Source organism: Python bivittatus, unplaced genomic scaffold (genome assembly GCF_059951505.1).
Source record: "Python bivittatus isolate LINGU-HERP-01145 unplaced genomic scaffold, Pbiv_v1 ctg000850_np1212, whole genome shotgun sequence".
Lineage (NCBI taxonomy): Eukaryota > Metazoa > Chordata > Lepidosauria > Squamata > Pythonidae > Python > Python bivittatus.
The window spans coordinates 7,129,270-7,139,793 of NW_028277112.1; the positions used below are offsets into that span (position 1 = coordinate 7,129,270).

The window sequence follows — 10,524 nt, forward strand, 5'->3', positions numbered from 1 at the left end:
ATTGGGCCACTGTAATGCACTCTACATGGGCCTGCCCTTGAAGAATATCCAGAAGCTTCAACCAGTGCAGAATGCAGCAGCACGGGCAGTTATGTGTGCTCCCAGAACAGCACATGTAATACCTCTACTCCGTGAGCTGCACTGGCTGCCAGTTTGTTTCTGGGTCCAATTCAAGGTGCTGGTTTTGACCTTTAAAGCCCTCTGTGACATGGGACCGGGTTATCTGAATATGGACTGCCTCTCCCCGATTACATCAGTCCACCCCATTAGATCCAGCAGAGAGGGCATGCTATGGGTTCCATCTGCAAGGGTGATACATTTGATGGGTTCCAGGAGGCAGGCCTTCTCTGCCATGGCGCCCGCCTTATGGAACACACCAGACTTGGGGGTCCCAGGGAACTGGCGACATTTTAAGGTGACTCCCTTATTGTGGATGATATGTGGTTGCTATACTTCATTTGTGATTTGTATATTCTAATTTTTAATGATTTTAATAATGATTGTTTATATTTTTATAATGATTATTTTTATAATGATTGTTTTTATATTGTGGTTTTATTTGATTGTTGTACCCTGCCCAGAGTCACTCCTGGTGAGATGAGAGGCTATATAAATTTGATAATAACAAACAAATAAATAAATTTGTACTCTGTAGCTGTTACAGACCTGCTATTTTATAAATTGCTTGGTTTTTTGGCCTCACTTTGTAAGAAGTAAACAAAACTATATTCATGATGTATTTAGCCAGACAGTGACTATCCTATCTGAAATAGAATCTATTTATCTATTTCACTTATATTCCAACTTTCCTTGGGGAGCCCAAGACATAGGAGGCTTCCTTATTTTATCTTCACAACCACTCTTGGTCTAAGCATAGTTGTCTCAAGGTCACCTAGGAGACTCCTTGGGTCTTCCCAGTCTAAGCCCACTATATACTAAATACACATTATGCAAATATCTGATCGATCTTTAATATTCCATCACACATCATTGTTATTATCGGTTGTCATATGCAGATCAATACTATCAGAAGCACAACATTAAGAGCAACATCTTAAATACCCTTTAAAATATTCAGAAGATAATAGCTGAAGAGAATTATCTGCACTGTTCAATAGTGGTTGGACCCTTTCAGGTAACATGTTTTACTCTTTCCTTTCAACAAATGACAAAAATCAGCACAACAAAAATGTTTCACTGAATTCACCTTTACAGTAACCTCAGCTATTTACATCTATTACCAGCCTCACTTTTCTCTCTGAAGTTGACCTAATTTCAAACAAGAAAAACACGTTTTTTGATGTATTAATGGGTATCTGGATGTTAAAGTGTTGCAAAATGAAATGAGATTATGATCTTTATACTAGGAGACTGCAAAAAATTCCAGATACTTCAGTACTAACACTTTAGGAGAATAAATTCTCCATAAACAGTATGAATGCATGTCTTCCAAAGTTTACTGTTACATACTTCAAAGTTTAAAGTACTGAAAGATAGAATTCTGTAATAAGGAAAAATCTGTCTTTATTCCTATTTTTGGTATACTTACTGGGGCTTTCTTCAACCAAAGAGAGTGAAGTCAAGTGGACCTTAGGAAGCATTGCTAACAACAAAGCTAGTGGAGATGACAGTATTCCAGCTGAGTTATTTAAAATACTAAAAGACGATGGTGTTAAAGTGCTGCACTCAATATGCCAGCAAGTTTGGAAAATGCAACAGTGGCCACGGGATTGGAAAAGATCAGTTTATGTTCCAATTCCAAAGAAAGGCAATGCCAAAGAATGCTCAAACTATTGCACGATTGCACTCATTTCACATGCTAGCAAGGTTATGCTCAAAATCCTACAAGCTAGGCTTCAGCAGTACGTGAACCGAGAACTACCAGATGTACAAGCTGGGTTTCGAAGAGGCAGAGAAACTAGAGATCAAATCGCCAACATTCACTGGATCATGGAGAAAGCACGAGAGTTCCAGAAAAATATCTACTTCTGCTTCATTGACTATGCAAAAGCCTTTGATTGTGTGGATCACAACAAACTGTGGCAAATTCTTAAAGAATGGGAGTACCAGACCACCTTACCTGTCTCCTGAGAAATCTGTATGCGGGCCAAGAGGCACAGTTAGAACCGGTCATGGAACAACCGATTGGTTCAAAATAGGGAAAGGTGTACGACAAGGCTGTATACTGTCACCGTGCTTATTTAACCTATATGCAGAGTACATCATGAGAAATGCCAGGCTGGAAGAATCACAAGCCGGAATTAAGATTGCAGGGAGAATCATCAACAACCTCAGATATGCAGATGATACCACCCTAATGGCAGAAAGTGAAGAAGAACTAAAGAGCCTCTTGATGAGGGTGAAAGAGGAGAGTGCAAAAGCTGGCTTGAAACTCAACATTAAAAAAACTAAGATCATGGCATCTGGACCCATCAATTCCTGGCAAATAGAAGGGGTAGAAATGGAAGCAGTAACAGACTTCATTTATTTGGGCTCCAAGATCACCACAGATGGAGACTGCAGCCATGAAATTAAAAGACGCTTGCTCCTTGGGAGAAAAGCTATGGCAAGCCTAGATAGCATATTAAAAAGCAGAGACGTCACCTTGCCGACAAAGATCCGGATAGTCAAAGCTATGGTTTTTCCAGTAGTAATGTATGGCTGTGAGAGCTGGACCATAAAGAAGGCTGAGCGCCGAAGAATTGATGCCTTTGAACTGTGGTGCTGGAGAAGACTCTTGAGAGTCCCCTGGACTGCTAGGAGGTCAAACCAGTCAATCTTAAAGGAAATCAACCCTGATTGCTCATTGGAAGGATCGATAATGAAGCTCAAGCTCAGATACTTTGGTCACCTAATGCGAAGAGAGATCTCTTTGGAGAAGACCCTGATGCTGGGAAAGATTGAAGGCAAAAGGAGAAGAGGACGGCAGAGGATGAGATGGTTAGATAGCATCACTGAAGCAATGAGCATGAAACGGAGCAAACTCAGGGAGGCAGTGAAGGACAGGAAGGCCTGGCACAATATGGTTCATGGGGTCACGAAGAGTCGGACACGACTTAACGACTAAACAACAACAGGTATGTATGTATTCTGCTGACACAAATAGCAAATATTTATACCTAAACATCCAAACTATTTCAGCACTGTGGCTCACTCCTTCACTGTTTCTCTTAAAATTAATATGGCCGAGAGGGCCTGAATTCTCATTTTGGTCCTTTTCTTTATAAAAGACTGTGAGATATGCTGTTCAGCTGCACACCCTTCCTACATCTTATTCTTTGAATTTATGCTCCTGGTTATGCATCAAAGTAATCCTTCCAAAGTACTAGGTTAACATATGTTTTAAAATATTGTTCTATAAGCCTTACTATACTGTGAGACAGTAGGAAATTCCTCATCTTCAGAAGCATGGCCCTTCTTTCCTCAGTAGTCTTCAGTGTATAAGTTAAAAATAAGTAGCTTTGAGGCAATCTCTTGTAGAACGGGGGAAGAAAATTCTCCCAGGTACTGTGTGGCTAAGTGCAATGAATAATATAGCACAATGAATGACAATTTAATTACCAGTCAGAAAGAAAAGTATAATACAGATATAATTTAATCCCCCTCATTCATGCTTTCTTGGGAACAAAGTGTTCTAAACAGCTTAAATATTAAATATTGTTTAATAGTAGCACCAGCAAGAGAGCTGAAACCAGCTGGCCTCCATTAGAGTTCCAAAAGTAGATTGGTGATTCACCTAAAATGCACCAGTCTTCAATAAAATCTTGGCGAGTGTAATTACCACATACTTTAATTTATGTAGTCATGATGTATTAGTGGCTACAGCTGTCCTGGTCAGCCTACTTCTTTGTTCAGTGTGGGTAATCTCTTACTAGCATACAGGGATTTAACATGATGTCTCTTTAGTTGTATCTATATGATGAAGTGAATGAAGAAAATAGCTACCATAGTTGCTATGTCCCATCACAAAATATAATTTAACAGAAGGAAAACAGGTGAGGTTGTTCCCAATAATCTCATTTTAGTATCCCAGGATGTGTCATACCATTCCAGCTTAGTTTTGTCTTTTTAAAACTTCATATCCAAACATAACAGTAAACTGCAGCAACCCTCCATTTTTTTTTTTTTGGCAAGAATGCATGGGGCAATATGAGACTCAGGTATTCTTGTCGCTCTATTTTATAGTATGACAGATGCTATCTCTTAGAATCTAAACAATTAAAAACCTTAGGTGGGATACGGAACCTGATGAACAGGAAATACTATGGGAATATTAATGCTTACAAACATCATGCTGCCTATTCCTGCGCCAAATGAAATCCTTTCCTGTCATAGAGATAGAATTTGAGAAGAAAAGGCAAAAAAAAAAAAAAAAGATTCTAATTGTATAATTTTAGGAAATATATATTCCAGGGTTCCAACATAAAAAGTATCTGGGCAATTAATTTTGCTGCAATAATGACAGAGGAATGTTTCTATCTTAGCAAAGTTGAATGAAGTACCTGGGATGCAGTTTCAAAATGCAACCATGTCTCAAAAGCTAGGATACCTGCATATTCTGGCGATATAGAAGGGATCAATGTTATTGACTATGCTATTGATTCATTGGGCCTGAGATGCTGTTACTGTTTAAGATGCTCCAATATGTTGGTTGCAGTAGAGCACTGGATAGCAATCAAGCTGCCAGATTGGATCCTTGGCCCGTGTCCCCATCAAATTTTGCTATGTGCTGTGTGTGTGTGTCTTCAAGTTAGTGTTGACTCCTGGTGACTGCCTGGAGAAGTCCCTGCAGTTTTCTTGGCAAGATTTCAGAAGTGGCTTGCCATTGCCTTCTTCCTAGGGCCGAGGGAGAGTGACTGGCCCAAGGGCACCCAGCTGGCTTTGTGCCTAGAACTCAGAGTCTCCTGGTTTCTAGCTCAGTTCCTTAACCACTACACCAAAGTGGCTCTGCTGTATTGCTATGCTATGTTGCAGCCATTAAAATATTGCTGCCTTTATTAACTTAATTATAATTGTATTATATATAATGCAATTTAAATTAAATTAAATTAAATTTAATTTAATTTAATCAATTTAGGCACTGACTCCAAACTGACTTGGAAACTGCTATGAAACCAACAGAATAAAAATAGAATACAATGCTCATGAAGAAATAAAAAGAAATAAACAAGAACCAATGGCAGATCTGGCTAACCATACCTACACACAATCCAGCCGGGGCCCCAACCACCCTTCTCCAAGGCCTGGGAGAACAGAAGGGTCTTTAAGGCTTTTTGGAATGCAAGCGGGATGGCAGCCACATGCATAACGGGAAATCTCATTCCAGAAGGCAAGCACTGTGGCAGAGAAGACATGCTTCTTGGGTCCCAACAGGTGACACTGTTTAACTGAAGGGACCTGAGGTGCACCAACCCTGTTGTATTGAAACGAACAGGCTGATACCATGGGAGACTGGCAGTTCCTCAAGTAGCCAGGCCCTATTTATAGGTCATAACCAGCACCCTAAATTGCACATGGAGGCATACTGGTAACCAGTGCAGCTCACAAATTAAGAGGTGTCACGTGGGCATACCATGGCATGCCCATCACTGCCCGCACCACTGCATTCTGGACCAGTTAAAGCTTCCAAGTGGTCTACAAGGGCAGAGGGCAGAGTAGAGTGCATTGCAATTGTCAAGCCATGAGGTGACTAAGCATGAGTGACTATATAAATAATATTATTTCTTTCAGTATCTCACCATAATCTTTACACATTCATAATACAATCTGTCCCATTGCCATTCCAGTTCTAAACTGCATGCACTGTTGAGTTATTCAACTTGGAGAAATTACTTATTTTAAAGGTTCAGGTTGATAGATAATGCCTCATTCCATTTTTTATATATAAAATAGTTGGAGAGTTCCTTCTCACCTAATTAAGCCATCTGTGTAGGTTACTAGGGGTTACAGGTAGAACTGAGTGAATGGTTCCTACAACTTCTCAGTTGGCAAGGATTTCTGTAGAAGGCAAAATGCTGTTTCTACTCTTAGCCAAAATGTAGGAACATTTGTTCACAATATTATTCCAAGTTTTAGAATAGCTTAATGAAATTAGCATGTAGTAATTGATGGAATTAGCACGTAGTAATAACATAATTAAACATTCAGAATAATGATGGATTCTGTTTAATAAATCTATTACAGTATTCTTAAAGGCCATAGATTTTTTTAAAGATTTTTTTTATGTCAACTTTATTATTTTTTATAAGTAACTCAAGGTGGTGAACATACCTAACAGTCCTTCCTTCTCCTATTTTTCCCACAAAAACAACCCTGTGAGATGAGTTCGGCTGAGAGAGAGGGACTGGCCCAAAGTCACCCAGCTGGCTTTCACGCCTAAGGTAGGACTAGAATTCATATTCACCTGGTTTCTAGCCTGGTGCCTTAACCACTAGACCATTTTTGTAAAGCCCATCTTTGGACTAAGTAAACTAGGATGTTATGTTTAAAAGTTTGTAAGTTGCTAGTCACAACAGAATTTTTTTTAACTTTTATGCACTGAAACTGTAAGATGGATACAGTATTTATAAACAAATGGTCTGAAATGACGAAAGCAGAAGTAAATGGAAGATGGTGTGAAAAAGAAGTACAAAAACATGGTGAAAAAACAATTTAACAAAACTATTCTGAGGTAAAAGGTAATTTATTATATATTATCACAAGAATGCAGAGTACAATTTTGTTTACTTTTTTTTTCTGCAGAAAATTAAATTTATCAGTCACACATGCGATGATTTTCGGAAATTACCCACTTCCAAAGCTTCTTAATGGTAATTACAGTAACTATCTAGCATTAATAATTGCATCGAGGTATTTATAAGTGCTTGCTAAGCAACTTAATTTTTATTTTTTTATTTATTTATCAAATTTATATGCCGCCCATCTCACTATACAAGTGACTCCAGGCAGTTTACACATAAAAAACTGCTCTATCTTGATTTTCATTTAAAAGAAAGTCAATTACTCATATCCCTTTGTCTCCCTATCCCCCAGTACTTAAATTTTAAATAACAAATGGTCAGGTTTACAGCTTGAACAATTGATAATAAAAGCTGCCATTTCATCAACTATCAGTTGATTAACACATAGTCAGCTTTGAATACTGAGAATCTGAGTTAAGGACAACAGATGGTGGGCATTTTGAATTGTCTATCAGCTCTGTGCAGTCTGTTTGTCTCTATACCCTATTTAGGTCTAACTTCATGAAATACTAATTGTAGTCCTGCTTATGTGTTCTTTGGCTATTTATTTTGGTTGCTCTCAGGATAGCAATCCATAAAAGCCACCAACAAACAATATAAAGGAAAAAAACTCCATTGACTGTTGACTATAGGAACACACCATGTAGTTTTCTCAACAATTTTGTGGAAATGGTTTTTTTTTACTTCCTGGTCTCTCATCCCATTCCAATCATATTGTAGGAGTGGCCTTTGTTCACTTCCTCCTCTTAAAAAGACAAAGGCAATATCAAGTAAGTTGATTACCAGCTAAGCTAATTTTAATTTGCAGACTGGCACATTTCTAAAATGTTTAAGCCAAAGTCTTTATTGAAAGGAATAATGAGCCAGAAGCAGCACAATACTTTCAAGTATAAAGTGCAAAATTGTTTCTTGGGATCTATCATTTTCAGAACGTAAAATGGCCTGGGTAATTTTGGGGGAGGACAAATTCCATGAATTGTGTGTGTCTGTGTGTGTGCGTGCCTTCATGTTAGTTTTTGAGTTCTGGAAACTGCCTGGACTAGTCCATGCAGTTTTCTTGGTAAGGCTTTTCAGAAATGGTTTGCCATTGCCTGCTTCCTAGGGCTGAGAGAAAGTGACTGGCCCAAGGTCACCCAGCTGGCTTTGTTCCTAAGGCAGGACTAGAACTGATGGTCTCCCACTTTCTAACCTGATGCCTTAACCACTACAGCAAACTGGCCCTCTCCTTGAACATACTAATTCACAAAATTTTGGCAGAAGCAGAATGTGTTTTGCATTGTGTAATTTTTGTATCTATTACGTTAAATAATTAGTAAAACAGAAAATGTAATGCCAGCATATATCACTAGTGCTCTTTTGCTTCTACTATAGGATATGCATATGAATACAATGGGGCAGAATACTGAAAAGGTTTGTAAGCTTTTGTCTGAGGATTAATTATTTACTCCCAGCATATTATTCTTGATCCCTCACTCCTCTTTGTTATTTCTTTAAAGTTGGTTGCTGGAATAATGCAATCCTTCCCATGGATCTTTGAACAAATGTATTTGGAAACCCAGATGGGAACCCATATAACAGCTGTACTGTACTGTAAAAAGATATTGGTAAATTTTCCAGTAAAGCAAAACTCTAAGCACATTATCAAGAACATCCCAGCTCCCCCTTGACAATTCCAGATGGATTGGACTAGGAGAGCTGGTTGATACCTGATAATAAAGCCCATTGGTCTATGGATGCTTGTGCTTCCTGTCACTACTCTTTGTTCTTGTCCTCCTTGGTACTCTAGCTGTACAGTCCCTTGGCTGTGCTTGGCTGTAGAGCCTACTGCGCCAGGCATCATTGTTCTACGCGGATTCAGAAGTCTACTTTCAGTCCTCCCTACGGTATTTTCCAGCTTGTTCTCCCTTCAGAGATTTCCCCAAGTAGAAATTTAGCTCTGCATTCTACATCTCTTCATAGCCTATATTCAAAGCCTTTGAATTCTCTTTTCTTGCATAAAGACTGCTTGATTATCTGGGGAAAAAATTAACTATTTGATTGTGAACTTAGGAGAGCCAGTTTGGTGTAGTGGTTAAGACGCTGGCCTACAAACCAGGAGACTGTGAATTCTAGGCCTGCCTTAGGCATGAAAGCCAGCTGGGTGACTTTGGGCCAGTCACTTTCTCTCAGTCCAACCCACCCCACGGGGGTTGTTGTTGTGGGGAAAATAGGAAATAGGAGGCAGGAGTATTAGGAAAATTTGCCACCTTGAGGCTCGCTCATTCATTCATTCATTCATTCATTCATTCATTCATTCATTCATTCATTCATTCATTCATATATAAAAATAAAAATATATAAATAAAAGCAGGATAAAAATAATAACAACAACAATGACATTGCAATGCCTGGAGACAGCAGAAGAGAAGAGAAAGAACTGGAGAAAATCACAAAACATAAAGACCTGCAAATAGAAGTAGAACAACTATGGCAAAAGAAAGCAAAGATAGTACTGGTAGTTATAGGCACCTTAGGTGTAATCCCAAAACATCTGGAGCACCACTTGAAGACCATCGGCACTGACAAAATCACCATCAGTCAATTGTAAAGGGTAGCTTTACTTGGAACGGCTTATATCCTGCAACACCACCTTTAACACCATCAAACAACCACATCTGCCCATCCCAGGTCCTTGGGAAGGACACGATAGGTGGATAAAAATGCCAAATCCAGTCTAAACATCTGGCTGATTGTGCGACCAACCATAATAAACCTAATGCCAGTTGAATAAGCTTCCCTGACATTCTGTCTATACAGGTAGTCCTTGACTTGTGACCATTTGTTTAGTGACTGTGATGGAATGGAATTATGAAGGCCAGACTCAGGGAGATAAGTGTGTTCTTAGTTCACCGGAGGAGCGTGGGAAGTTCAAGAGGATGAGGCTGGCACCTCCCTGAGGAATTCACGGTGTTGTGGCTGGCTGGCTTGGGAGCTAGGTTTCAGTCTGGGGAGATTTCTGTCTAGAGGTTGTAGCTAATAAACACAGTAGAACTGAATTTGCATAGTCTCTTGGAGTTCTTTGGGCTAAACCTGACAGTGACCACTCAAAGTTACAACGTTGCTGAAAAAGTGACTTATGATCGGTCCTCATACTTACAACCATCACAGCGTCCCCATGGTCACATGATCAAAATATGGGTGTTTGGTAACTGGCATGTATTTATGATGGTTGCAGCATACTGGGGTCATACGATCGCCATTTACAACCTTCCTAGCCAGCTTCCAACAAGCAAAACCAATGGGGAACTACGTGGCTTGCTTAATGACCATGATTTACTTAACAACCATGGTGATTCGCTTAATGACCACTGCAAAAAACGTAAAATCGGATGTGGTCACGTGATGCCTTGCTTAACAACCACAGCACTTAATGAATTTTCCGGTCCCTATTGTAGTTGTAAGTGGAGGACTATGTGTAGCTCAATAAATTATAACTTGTTAATCCTCAGCACTTTTTGTTTGCCAACACACCCACCAAGCTTATGTCACAAAAATCCTTTAGCATGTAGTTTCCCCACATACGGCAATATTGGATTATAACTCCAATGAATTATAGGAAGCATGGCCAATAGTTATGAAAACTGCACAACAGCCCATCTGGAGAACACTATGTTGAAGAAAACTACGTTGGGTATTATGGAATTGACCACTGCCCACTGAAGTTATCAGGCTGAAGCTTCTCTAATAGTCAACATGGCACATCTAAAATTTATTGTTATCAAGAACTGAAGCAATTCAAAATGGT

At 39.2% G+C, this 10,524-nt stretch overlaps 1 pseudogene; it reads right to left on the reverse strand.

The window, feature by feature from the left end:
- LOC148213757 (uncharacterized) overlaps nt 1-10,524 on the reverse strand; it is a 261,467-nt pseudogene that overhangs the window by 165,094 nt on the left and 85,849 nt on the right.